The sequence below is a fragment of the Bombina bombina genome, chromosome 5 (assembly GCF_027579735.1).
Source record: "Bombina bombina isolate aBomBom1 chromosome 5, aBomBom1.pri, whole genome shotgun sequence".
In the NCBI taxonomy this organism is placed as follows: Eukaryota; Metazoa; Chordata; class Amphibia; order Anura; family Bombinatoridae; genus Bombina; species Bombina bombina.
In genome coordinates, this window is record NC_069503.1 from 1,139,669,209 (window position 1) to 1,139,683,838 (window position 14,630).

Sequence of the window (14,630 nt, forward strand, 5' to 3'; positions counted from 1 at the left end):
GAGTGGCTCTCTCTGCATCGGGTGCTTACATTTTTTTATTGCAGGATGCCTCAATATCGAGGCATCACTGCAATAACATGAAAGCAGCTGGAAGCGATCACGATCGCTTCCAGTGCTTGAAAACTATGAGGACATACAGGGTACGTCCTTGGTTCTTAAGGGGTTAAAAATCATACAAAATAATTAATTGAACCATTAACACTAAGAAAAACTCGGAAAAATGTATTATTAGGATGCATCGAAATTTGTTACAAAATTGTTCACCAAAAATTGTATTTTATCAGAAATGTAAAATTTGTAGGTAAATAACGCAGGAATAAATCGTATTAACTATGCACAGTGTAAACTGTAATTTAAGTACATAGGATGCGGGGGGAAAAGCTAGGAATTCGTACTTAAAAATACAAAATATTATTTAGTGTTGTTTTTTGTAAAATGGGCTAAACATGGGAATTCCATAGGCGTATATGACATTTTCTCTCAAATCCCAGCTTGATTCTATACATTTTATTCACACTACAGATCTCACTGTTTTTTCTCGCCAGATACAAAGTGGCGAGGTTTCATCAAAACCTATACATAGTAAAATTACAGTTAATTTAAGGTACAGTGCACTGAAAACAGCATCATTTGGTTTGTATTAAAGGGACAGTCTGCACAATTTTTTTATTGTTTAACAAGATAGATAACGCCTTTACTACCCATTCCCCAGCTTTGCACAACCAACATTGTTAGATTAATATACTTTATAATATTTAAACCTCTACATTTCTGCCTGTTTCTAAGGCTCTATAGACAGCCTCTTAATCACATGTTGTTTATTTGCTATTCCCAACATGAGACTACTGCTAGTTCATGTGGGCCATATAGATAACCTTCGGCTAGATCACGAGTTTTGTCGGTAAGGCTGTGCGGTGCTCACAAGCCTTTTTTTTCTCACCGCTCCCTTAAGCCAACGCTGATATTATGAGTTTTCTGCAAGCCGGCGTTAGCCTCAGAAAAGTGAGCGTTGAGCAAAATTTAGCTCCACATCTCACCTCGATACCAGCGTTGCTTACGGTAGCGGTAAGCTGGCTAAACGTGCTTGTGCACGATTTCCCCATAGAAAACAATGGGGCTGAGCTGGGTGAAAAAAAACCTAACACCTGCAAACAAGCAGCGTTCAGCTCCTAACCCAGCCCCATTGTTTCCTATGGGGAAATTAATTTTATGTCTTCATCTAACACCCTAACATGAACCCCGAGTCTAAACACCCCTAATCTTACACTTATTAACCCCTAATCTGCCACCCCGACATCGCCGCCACCTACATTATATTATTAACCCCTAATCTGCCGCTCCGGACTCCGCCGCCACCTACATTATACTAATGAACTCCTAATCTGCTGCCCCTAACATCGCCAAACCCTACATTATATTTATTAACCCCTAATCTGCCGCCGCCAACGTCGCCACCACTATAATAAAGTTATTAACCACTAAACCTAAGTCTAACCCTAGCACCCCCTAATTTAAATATAATTTAAATACATCTAAATAAAATAACTACAATTAAATAAATTATTGCTATTTAAAACTAAATACTTACCGATAAAATAAACCATAAGATAGCTACAATATAACTAATAGTTACATTGTAGCCATCTTAGGGTTTATTTCTATTTTACAGGCAACTTTGTATTTATTTTAACTAGGTACAATAGTTATTAAATAGTTATTAACTATTTAATAACTACCTAGCTAAAATAAGTACAAAATTACCTGTAAAATAAATCCTAACCTATGTTACAATTACACCTAACACTACACTATCATTAAATAAATTACATAAACTACCTACAATTAATTACAATTAAATTCAATAAACTAAATAACAGAAAAAAATTACAAGACGTTTAAACTAATTACACCTATTCTAAGCCCCTAATAAAATAAAAAAGCCCCCAAAATAATAAAATTCCCTACCCTATACTAAATTACAAATAGCCCTTAAAAGGGCCTTTGCGGGGCATTGCCCCAAAGTAATCAGCTCTTTTACCTGTAAAAAAAAAATACAATACCCCCCCAAACATTACAACCCACCACCCACATACCCCTACTCTAAAACCCACTCAATGCACCCTTAAAAAACCTAACACTATCCCCTGAAGATCACCCTACCTTGAGCCGTCTTCACTCAGCCGGGCACAAGTGGTCCTCCATACGGCAGAAGTCTTTATCCGATCGGGGCAGAAGAGGACATCCAGACCGGCATCTTCTATCTTTTATAATTCTGGCGCGGAGCGGGTCCATCTTCCATCCAGCCGATGCGGAGCATCCTCTTCAATCAAAGTCCTAACGAAGAATGAAGGTTCCTTTAAATGACATCATCCAAGATGGCGTCCCTCGAATTCCGATTGGCTGATAGGATTCTATCAGCCAATCAGAATCAAGGTAGGAAAAATCTGATTGGTTGATTTAATCAGCCAATCGGATGGAAGTTCAATCCGATTGGCTGATTGGATCAGCCAATAGAATTGACCTCACATTCTATTGGCTTATCCAATCTTCAATCCGATTGGCTGATTAAATCAACCAATCAGATTTTTCCTACCTTAATTCCGATTGGCTGATAGAATCCTATCCGCAAATTGGCATTCGAGGGATGCCATCTTGGATGACGTCATTTAAAGGAACCTTCATTCTTCGTTAGGACTTTGATTGAAGAGGATGCTCCGCGTCGGCTGGATGGAAGATGGATCCGCTCCACTCCGGAAGGATGAAGATAGAAGATGCCGCCTGGATGAAGCCTTCTGCCGTCTGGAGGACCTCTTCTGCCCCGATCGGATGAAGACTTCTGCCGTATGGAGGACCACTTGTGCCCGGCTGGGTGAAGACGGCTCAAGGTAGGGGGATCTTCAGGGGGTTAGTGTTATGTTTTTTTAATGGGGGATTGGGTGGGTTTTAGAGAAGGGGTATGTGGGTGGTGGGTTTTAATGTTGGGGGGTATTGTATTTTTTTTTTTACAGGTAAAAGAGCTGATTACTTTGGGGCAATGCCCTGCAAAAGGCCCTTTTAAGGGCTATTTGTAATTTAGTATAGGGTAGGGCATTTTATTATTTTGGGGGCTTTTTTATTTTATTAGGGGGCTTAGATTAGGTGTAATTAGTTTAAACTTTTTATAATTTTTTTTATTTTCTGTAATTTAGTGTTTATTTTTTTTCATAATTTAGTTTATTGAATTTAATTGTAATTAATTGTAGGTAGTTTATGTAATTTATTTAATGATAGTGGTGTAATTGTAACTTAGGCTAGGATTTAATTTACAGGTGATTTTTTACTTATTTTAACTAGGTAGTTATTAAATAGTTAATAACTATTTAATAACTATTGTACCTAGTTAAAATAAATACAAAGTTGCCTGTGAAATAAAAATAAATCCTAAGATAGATACAATGTAACTATTAGTTATATTGTAGCTAGCTTAGGATTTATTTTATCGGTAAGTATTTATTTTTAAATAGAAATCATTTATTTAATTTTGTTAAATTTATTTAGTTTAAATTAAATTATATTTAAGTTGGGGGGGTTAGGTTTAGACTTAGGTTTAGGGGTTAATACCTTTAATATAGTAGCGGCGACGTTGTGGGTGGCAGATTAGGGGTTAATAAATGTAAATTGGTGTCAGCGATGTTAGGGCAGGCAGATTAGGGGTTAATAAAATTTAACTAGTGTTTTCAAGGTGGGAGTGCGGCGGTTTAGGGGTTAATACATTTATAAAAAGTGGCGGCGATGTCCGGTTGGCAGATTAGGGGTTAATAAGTGTAGTTAGGTTGCGGCAACGTTGGGGGCAGCAGTTTAGGAGTTAATAAATATAATGTAGGTGTCTGCAATGTTAGGGGCAGCAGATTAGGGGTTCATAAGTATAATGTAGGTGGCAGCGATGTCCGGTCGGCAGATTAGGGGTTAAAAAAAATTATTATAGTGTTTGCGATGTGGGGCGTCGCAGTTTAGGGGTTAATAGGTAGTTTATGGGTGTTAGTGTACTTTTTATCACTTTAGTTAATAGCTTTATGTTCTGGCGTTAGACCATAAAACTCTTAACTACTGACTTTTATATGCGGTAGAAGTCTTGACAGGAGAGGGTCTACCGCTCACTTCTTCCAAGACTTGTAATACCAGCGTTAGGCAAGTCCCATTAAAAAGATAGGATACGCAATTGATGTAAGGGGATTTGCGGTAGCCTCGAGTCGTGGAAGAAAAGTGAGCGGTAGACCCTTTCCTGTCTGACTCGTAATACCAGCGCGCGTTAAAAAGCAGCGTTGGGACCTCTCAACGCTGCTTTTTAAGGCTAACTCAAGACTCGTAATCTAGCCGATTGTGTTCACGCCTGAGGAGTTATTTAAGATTTAGCACAACACAGTACTAAATGCAAGTCAATAGATAATAAATAGTCATGTGATCAGAGGGCTGTCAGAAGAGGCTTAGTTGCAAGGTAATCACAGAGGTAAAAAGTGTATTATTATAACTGTGTTGTTTGTGCAAAACTGGGGAATGGGTAATAAAGGGATTATCTATTTTTTAAAACAGTACAAATTCTATTGTCCCTTTAAGTGTAATATTCAAGTTTTATAACACGCCTTTTTCCCCCTCTGTACTTCTCTCTCCATTGCAAGCTTTTACCTGGCAGAGAGCTCTCATTATTTGTATGGGAGACATCTCGCCACTCGCAGGGACAGCCTTTTTTTTTATAGATTTCCTTGAGGGCTTTCCCTGCGAGTGTTGGAGAGGAAAACCACATCTTGACTGGGGAATGTTTTAGAATCGGGGCCTTAAAGAGAACAATTGAAAATTAATATTTTACTACTTATCTTTCCTACCCCACACTGGGAGCGTCATTTCTTCTGTTTACTTCACTTTTCTACATCCAATACTTTGTTTCATGAATCAACAATTAGTTTACCTTTATTTCTGCATTTGAATAAGCTGATTATGCCTGTGGTATCCCCACCTTTGCTGAATGTTTCCTTACTTAAATACAGGATATTAACTAGCTAAGTAAACACAACCAGCAGAAGAAATTACACTCCTGATTGGGTGTAGAGGAGATAACTAATAAAATGATCATTTTCTATTCTTCCCTCTAAGTATTGGGCTTTGGTTTACAGACATATATAATATAAGGAAGCATGTGTGTGTACAGAGAGTGATAACACACAATCTGATTTTACCTGCAAGCTCATTCATTCAATAGGCAGTGGTTTTAAAGCACAAACCCAGCTATTTCATATACGCAAATAAACTTGAAAATGCAATTTCTCATAGATTTTATACTCTGGTACAACAAGCCATTGGAAATACATTAAGGGAAAAACAATTTTATAGTTTACTGTCCCTTTAATAACAGCAAAATGGGCAAATAAACAATGACCATGTATTGTAAAGCTGTTTTACTGAGTATAATTTATATCCCATTGTGTTTACCGTATGATTAACAAGGAAACGGATTTGATAGAAGAATCTGTGTTTTTCAAGGGATTTCTCCCCAGGGGGTTCTGCGCAGCTCACTGAAGCAAAATACACAAAAAGAACATACCAGCTGCTTCTTTGTTTATTTGTTTTTACTTAACTGATAATATTAGTTCCTGATAAGTGCAAGTAACCATTTCATTTCATTTTGCTTAAAGGGCCATAATACCCAAATATTGAAACACTTGAAAGTGATGCAGCATAGCTGTAAAAAGCTGACTAGAAAATATCACCTGAACATCTCTATGTAAAAAAGAAAGATATTTTACCTCAAAAGTTCCTCAGTAGCCACATCCCATTGTAAAGGACTTCTAAGCAGCAAATCAGTATGTCTGTCCCGAGACAGCTAAGGGATTGAGCCTTGTGCACTCTCATGTTATTTCCCTATTCAGTGTAAGGAAGTTTACTATGAAATCTCATGAGATCACAGTAAAAGAGTTATGAAATCTCATGAGAGTTAAGTGAAATCTCATGAGATCACAGTAAAAGAGTTTGTGACCTCAGCACTGCTGATGCTGATTGGCTGCTGTTCATTTCTTCATTTTTTTATTTTTTGTACCTGCAGCTGGACAGTAGCTGAAGTATAACTTTTTACACAGAACTTACTCTGCTGAGATTTTTTACATAGAGATGCTCAGGTGACATTTTCCTGTCAGCTTTTTACAGTTATACTGCATCAGTTTCAAGTGATTTAGCATATGAGTATTATGTCCCTTTAATATCATACAGAACATTAATAAAACACATATTTGCAATTATAAGGTCACATAGTACATAAAGCATTTAAATGATATCGCCCCAAGGTGCGTGGACATTTATAAACCCTTTTTTTCGGAAAGTTTTTGCCCAATTTCACACCTTATATTAATTTTTGGTGTCTTTTGCCCAACTGGAAATTCTTTCTGATTGGCTATTTATACTTTATATGCAGCAAATTTCACTCAGCGGGAATCAGTCTTAAAAAAGGCCCTATCTGAGGTCCGAAACACGTCGACTTGTCATTTACCAATAATCTGCTTGAGTCACCATAGATTTTTTCTTTCATGTAAGTGGCAAGAGTCCATGAGCTAGTGACATATGGGATATACATTCCTACCAGGAGGGGGCAAAGTTTCCCAAACCTCAAAATGCCTATAAATACACCTCCCACCACACACATACTTCAGTTTTACAAACTTTGCCTCCCTGTGGAGGTGGCGAAGTAAGATGTGCTTTATTTCATCTGTGAAAGGCGCTTCTAAGCATTTTGAAGCCTGATTCCTCTCAGAGTACAGTGTTTGTCAGAGGGATGTGAAGGGAGTATTGCCTGTTGGTTTAGTGGTTTCACCCATGGTAAATTCTTTCAAAGGCTCTCTGTAATCGGTCACAGGTTTTCATTCCTTGCCTCCATTTTCAGATCTATGTTATACTCCTATACCATTACCTCTGCTTATATTTTTTAGTACTGGTTTCAGTGGTTTGGCTGTCTGCTATATGTGGATGGGTGTCTTCCGGTAAGTATGTATCATTATTTTAAGACACTCTCAGCTATGTTTGGTGCTTTATGTTATAAAGTTTTAAATCTATCTATTTGCTTATATTTGCCAAGAGTCAGGCCTATGTATATTTCCCTTTTCTGCAAACTATCAGTTTCAGTATGGAATTTATGTTTGGGAAGATCATATTTTGTTTTTTATCTCTTACCTGGGGTTTCAAATAAAATTTTTATGGCGTAATTTTTTGGCGTGAATTTTTTTTTGGCGTGAAAGTGCATCTGAAGTGACGTAAATCATGTTATTTCCGGGTCTTTGTTGACATGCATCGTTTGGGCGCGGAGTCGCGCTTGTTATGACGCGAGTTGCGTCATTTCATGATGTTAGCTTTGGCGCCATTTTTTATTTCTTTCCTTTTTGCGTCTTGCTTGGTGCCGAAAATATTTTTTATTAACCCTCTTCCTGTTATGCTTCTGGTTCTTGCCATATTAAGAGCTATGATTTTTTTTTTGCATCCTACATTAGCATAAGCATTTTTTCCCATTTCTGAAACTGCTATATGAGGATATTTTGTTTAAATGTTGTTTTTTTCTTTTTACATTTTGCAAGATGTCTCAATCTGATCCTGCCTCTGATGTTGCTGTAGAAATCATGCTGCCTGAACACAGTTCTACCAAAGCTAAGTGTGTCTATTGTAAATTAACTGATGTTATTTCTTCAGCCCAATTATGTGGCACCTGTCATGATAAGCTTTTGCATGCCGATAATCGTTCTATTAGTACTAATACACCGCCTGGTTCTTCTTTCAATCCTTCTTCTAGGTTTAAGAAGTGCTACTATTTCTTCTATGGAAGATAGTACTTCTTTTAAGGATCATTTGAATTGGAAGATTGAATCTTTTCTTACAAGAGCATATTTACATTCTGGCTATATTCTTAGACCTGCTATTTCAATGGTTGATGTGGCTGCTGCTTCAACTTTTTGGTCGGATAATTTAGCACGGCAGGTAGAAGATCATGATTTGTCCAGCATTATTCTTTTGATTCAACATGCTAATCATTTCATTTGTGATGCTATATTTGACATTATTATGATTGATGTTAAATCTATGTCTTTAGCTATTTTAGCCAGAAGAACTTTATGGCTTGAATTTTGGAATGCTGACATGGTGTCTAAATCTAGATTATTATCACTATCTTTCCAGGGTAAGAATTTATTTGGTTCTCAATTAGATTCTATTATTTCCACTATTACTGGTGGGAAGGGAGTTTTCTTACCTCAAGATAAAAAATCTAAAGGTAAATTTAAGGCTCCTAATCGTTTTTGTTCCTTTTGTCAGAATAAGGAACAAAAGTCTACTCCTTCCCCTAAGGCCTCTGGGTCCAATTGGAAACCATCCTCAAATTGGAATAAAACCAAGCCTTATAAAAGACCAAATCCAGTCCCCAAGACTGCATGAAGGTGCAGCCCTCAATCCAGTTCAGATGGTGGGGGGCAGATTGTTTCAGGAAATTTTGTCAGGTTCTGTTCAGAATCAGTGGATTCAGAATATTGTGTCTCAAGGTTATCGGATAGGATTCAGAATAAGGCCTCCTGTGAGAAGATTCTTTCTCATATTCCAACAAATCCTGTGAAATCTCAGGCTTTTCTGAAATGTCTATCAGATCTAGAGCTTTCAGTGGTGATTGTTCCAGTTTCTCTACAGGAACACGGTTTGGGGTTTTATTGAAATCTATTCATTGTCCCAAAGAAAGAGAATTCTTTCAGACCAGTTCTGGATCTGAAACTTTTAAATCATTTTGTAAGAGTCCCAACTTTCAAGATGGTGACTATAAGGACTATTCTGCCTTTTGTTTAGCAAGGGCATTTTATGTCCACAATAGACTTACAGGATGCTTATCTTCAGGTTCCAATTCATCCAGACCACTATCGGTTTCTGAGATTCTGTTTTCTAGACAAGCATTACCAGTTTGTCGCTCTTCCATTTGGCATAGCGACAGCTCCAAGAATCTTCTCGAAGGTTCTCTGTGCCCTTCTATCTGTAATCAGAGAGCAGGGTATTGCGGTGCTTCTTTATTTGGACGATATCTTGGTACTAGCTCAGTCTTTTCATTTAGCAGAATCTCACACAAAACAACTAGTGTTGTTTCTTCAAAGGCATGTTTGGAGGATCAATTTACAAAAGAGTTTCTTGATTCCTCAAACGAAGGTCACCTTTTTAGGTTTCCAGATAGATTCAGTGTCCATGACTCTGTCTTTAACAGACAAGAGGCGAATGAAATTGGTTTTAGCTTGTTGAAACCTTCAGTCTCGATCATTTCCTTCAGTGGCTATGTGCATGGAAGTTTTAGGTCTAATGACTGCAGCATCAGACGCGATTCCCTTTGCTCTTTTTCATATAAGACCTCTGCAGCTTTGCCTGCTGAATCAATGGTGCAGGGATTATACTCCGATATCACAGTTGATATACTTAAATCCCAACATTCAACTCTCTCTGTCTTGGTGGTTGGACCATCATCAGATTATTCAAGGGGCCTCTTTTGTTCATCCTTCCTGGACTGTGATCTCAAAAGATGCAAGTCTTGCAAGTTGGGGAGCTGTCTGGGGGTCTCTGACAGCACAAGGGGTTTGGAAACCTCAAGAGGCGAGGTTACCAATCAACATTTTAGAACTCTGTGCTATCTTCAGACCTCTTCAGGCTTGGCCTCTATTAAGGAGAGAACTTTTCATTCGTTTTCAGACAGACAATTTCACAACAGTGGCATATGTCAATCATCAGGGAGGGACTCGCAGTTCCTTAGCAATGAAGGAAGTATCTTGAATACTTTCTTGGGCAAAGTCCAACTCTTTTCTCATTTCTGTGATTCATATTCCAGGTGTAGACAATTGGGAAGCAGATTATCTTATTCATCAGACTTTGCATCCAGGGGAGTGGTCTCTCCATCCAGATGTGTTTCATCAGATTATACTGATATGGGGTCTTCCAGAAATAGATCTGATAGCTTCTCGTTTGAACAAGAAACTTCCCATATATCTTTCAAGATCCAAGGATCCTCAGGCAGAGATGGTGGATGCTTTAGCAGTTCCTTTGTTTTACCAACCTGCTTACATTTTTTCACCTCTAGTTCTTCTCCCAAGGGTGATTTCCAAGATCATTATGGAGCAATCTCATGTGTTTCTGATAGCACCTGCATGGCCTCACAGGTTTTGGTATGCAGATCTTGTCCGGATGTCCAGTTGCCAGCCTTGGCCGCTTCCTTTAAGGCCAGACCTTCTGTCTCAAGGGCCGTTTTTCCATCAGGATCTCAAATCTCTAAATTTGAAGGTATGGAAATTGAACGCTTAGTTCTTAGTCATAGAGGTTTCTCTGACTCAGTAATTGACACTATGTTACAGGCCCGTAAGTCTGTTTCGAGGAAGATTTATTATCGGGTTTGGAAAACCTATATTTCATGGTGCTCCTCTCATAATTTTTCTTGGCATTCTTTTAGAATTATTTGGATTTTACAGTTTCTTCAGCATGGTTTAGATAAGAGTTTGTCTGCAAATACTTTGAAGGGACAAATCTCTGCTCTTTCTGTTCTATTTTATAAAAAGATTGCTAAGCTTCCTGATATTTACTGTTTTGTTCAGGCTTTGGTTCATATCGAACCTGTTATTAAGTCTATTTCTCCCTTTTGGAGTCTTAATTTGGTTTTAAGGATTTTGCAGGCTCCTCCTTTTGAGCCTATGCATTCTTTGGATATTAAACTACTTTCTTGGAAAGTGTTATTTCTTTTGGCTATCTCTTCTACTAGAAGAGTTTCTGAGTTGTCAGCTCTCTCTTGTGAGTCTCCTTATCTGATATTTCATCAAGATAAAGCGGTTTTATGAACTTTGTTTAAATTTTTGCCTAAAGTTGTGAATTCTAACAACATTAGTAGGGAAATTGTTGTTCCTTCTTTGTGTCCTAATCCTAAGAATTCTCTTGAGAGATCTCTACATTCTTTGGATGTGGTAAGAGCTTTGAAATACTATGTTGAAGCTACTAAGGATTTCAGAACGACTTCTAGTCTATTTGTTTTTTTCTCTGGCTCCAAGAAAGGTCAGAAAGCCCGTGCCATTTCTTTGGCATCTTGGTTGACACTTTTGATTCACAAGGCTTATTTGGAGGCGGTGCAGTCTCCACCTCAGAGAATTACAGCTCATTCTACCAGATCAGTTGCCACTTCTTGGGCTTTCAAGAATGGAGCTTCAGTTGATCAGATTTGTAAAGCAGCAACTTGGTCTTCTTTGCATACATTTACTAAATTTTACCATTTTGATGTATTTGCTTTTTCAAAAGCCTTTTTGAAATTTAAGAAAACTTCATTATTATTTGGATTTAATTTTTTCAGCGAAAGTAGCTGTTTCTTATTTTTATCCTTCCATTTCTAGTGACTCCGTGGATTTCCACATCTTGGGTATTATATCCCATATGTCACTAGCTCATGGACTCTTGCCACTTACATGAAAGAAAACATAATTTATGTAAGAACTTACCTGATAAATTAATTTATTTCATAGTGGCAAGAGTCCATGAGACCCACCCTTTTTTGGTGGTTATGATATTTTTTTTTTATAAAAGCACATTTTTTTTTTCAGTTCCTCTTTTTGTATGCTTTTTTACTCCTTTTTTTCACCTCACCACTTGGCTATGAGTTAAACTGAAGTATGTGTGTGGTGGGAGGTGTATTTATAGGCATTTTGAGGTTTGGGAAACTTTGCCCCCTCCTGGTAGGAATGCATATCCCATACATCACTAGCTCATGGACTCTTGCCACTATGAAATAAATTAATTTATCAAGTAAGTTCTTACATAAATTATGATTTTTTAATGTATATTCTAAAGGCTATCTGGTGAGTGTTATTCTTTTACCTTGGGGCGATATCATTTTCTGTAAAGCCTTATTTTATACCTTGGGGCAATATCATTTTCTGTTTAGCCTTATTATTTACCTTGGGGCGATATCATTTTCTTTTAAGCCTCATTTTATACCTTTGGGCGATATAATTTTCTGTTAAGCCTTATTTTATACCTTGGGGTAATATAATTTTCTGTTAAGCCTTATTTTATTCCTTGGGGCGATATCATTTTCTGTTAAACCTTATTTTATACCTTGGGGTGCTATAATTTTCTGTTAAGCCTTATTTTATTCCTTGGGGCGATATCATTTTCTGTTAAGCCTTATTATTTACCTTGGGGCGATATAATTTGCTGTTAAGACTTATTTTTTACCTTGGGGCAATATAATTTTGTTTTAAGACTTATTTTATACCTTGGGGCAATATAATTTTGTTTTAAGACTTATTTTATACCTCGGGGCAATATAATTTTGTTTTAAGACTTATTTTATACCTCGGGGCGATATAGTTTTCTTTTAAGACTTATTTTATACCTTGGGGTGATATAGTTTTCTTTTAAGACTTATTTTATACCTTGGGGTGATATAATTTTGTTTGCTATCTGCACTATTGTACTTTTTTTTTTATAGACACACGTCTTCACACTTATTTTGGATTAATACCCACAGGATGTATCCAGACAGTGAATATACACTTATACTGCTTATTCTACACATTTTTTACCTTGGGGCGATATCATTTTCTGTTAAGACTTATTTTTTACCTTGGGGCGATATAATTTACGTTAATCCTTATTTTATTCCTTGGGGCGATATCATTTTCTGTTAAGCTTTATTTTATACCTTAGGGCGATATCATTTTCTGTTAAGACTTATTTTATACCTTAGGGCGATATCATTTTCTTTTAAGACTTATTTTTTACCTTGGGGCGATATAATTTTCTTTTAAGACTTATTTTATACCTCGGGGCAATATAATTTTCTTTTAAGACGTATTTTATACCTCGGGGCAATATAATTTTCTTTTAAGACTTATTTTATACCTTGGGGCGATATAATTTTCTTTTAAGACTTATTTTATACCTTGGGGTGATATAATTTTCTTTTAAGACGTATTTTATACCTCGGGGCAATATAATTTTCTTTTAAGATGTATTTTATACCTCGGGGCAATATAATTTTCTTTTAAGACTTATTTTATACCTTGGGGCGATATAATTTTCTTTTAAGACTTATTTTATACCTTGGGGTGATATCATTTTCTTTTAAGACTTATTTTATACCTTGGGGTGATATCATTTTCTTTTAAGACTTATTTTATACCTTGGGGTATCTGCACTATTGTACTTTTTTTCTTTTTAGGCACACGTCTTCACACTTATTTTGGATTAATACCCACAGGATGTATCCAGACAGTGAATATACACTTATACTGCTTATTCTACACATTTTTTCACTTCTAATCAATGTTTTTGGACTATATTATTCACAACTTTATAGGATTTATTTTTTCACTTTTTGAGACTTTTATACTGCCCAGAATATTTTATTATTTTTTAATATTTGTCTATATATGCACATATATTTATTTTGTGATGATAATAAATTTGTATTAATGTCATTTAAAGGTGTGTAAATGCACCATTATATCCTGTTCACATTTAAAGGGATAGTCTAGTCAAAAATAAACTTTCATGATTTTCCAATTTACTTTTATCACCAATTTTTCTTTTTTTCTCTTGGTATTCTTAGTTGAAAGCTAAACCTAGGAGGTTCATATGCTAATTTCTAAACCCTTAAAGGCCACCTCTTCTCTCAGGGCATTTGACAGTCTTTCACCACTAGAGGGTGTTAGTTCATGTGTGTCATATAGATAACACTGTGCTCATGCACGTGGAGTTCAGGTGAGCCAGCTCTGATTGGCTAAAATGGATGTCTGTCAAAAGAACTAAAATAAGGGGGCAGTTTGCAGAGGCTTAGATACAAGGTAATCAGTGAGGTAAAAAGATGAGAAATGGGTTTTTATAGAAGAGAAGGTTGTAGAATTAGATACAGGGACAAACTGAGCAGTCAGTCAAATAGGACCTGGAACGAAGGTCCGGCACGTAGAGGGGCACACCAGTGGGGTTAACAAAAGTGCCTCCAGGGGAGCTCCTGATTTGCTGCTTGCCCTCACAGATGGTTGACAGCTGGGCTACTCTAGCAGTTGTGAGTGTGAGCAAGCGGTATGGAAACACACAGTGAGTTGCTACAGCCATCCCTCACAGTTTAAAGATTAGCTTTAGTGCTGGTGGATGTGAGCTGAGGTAGGCAGTTGCTAGCGCATCGCTGTCAGCACAACTAACTGTAACTGTCAGTTTAGAGTATACGGCGTGTGTGCCCTGTCCCTAAAGCAGGGGTCTTGGAGTGGGAGGACCTGTTCCTGGTATTAGGCTCTGTGTCTGGCCTTGGTGTGGGTGGTCTGTGCCTGGATAAGTTGTCTTTTGTTTTGTGGGCCCTGTAGTGTGGGGTCTGGCCCTGGAGCGCAGGGGCCCTGGGATAAGGACTATGGCTGGTGGGGCCTTGGAGTATGGGGTCATTATCTCTTAAAGGGATAGTCTAGTCTAAAATAAACTTTCATGATTCAGATAGGGCATGTAATTTTAAACAATTTTCCAATTTACTTTTATCACCAATTTTTCTTTGTTCTCTTGATATTCTTAGTTGAAAGCTTAACCTAGGAGGTTCATATGCTAATTTCTTAGACCTTGAAGGCCACCTCTTTTCA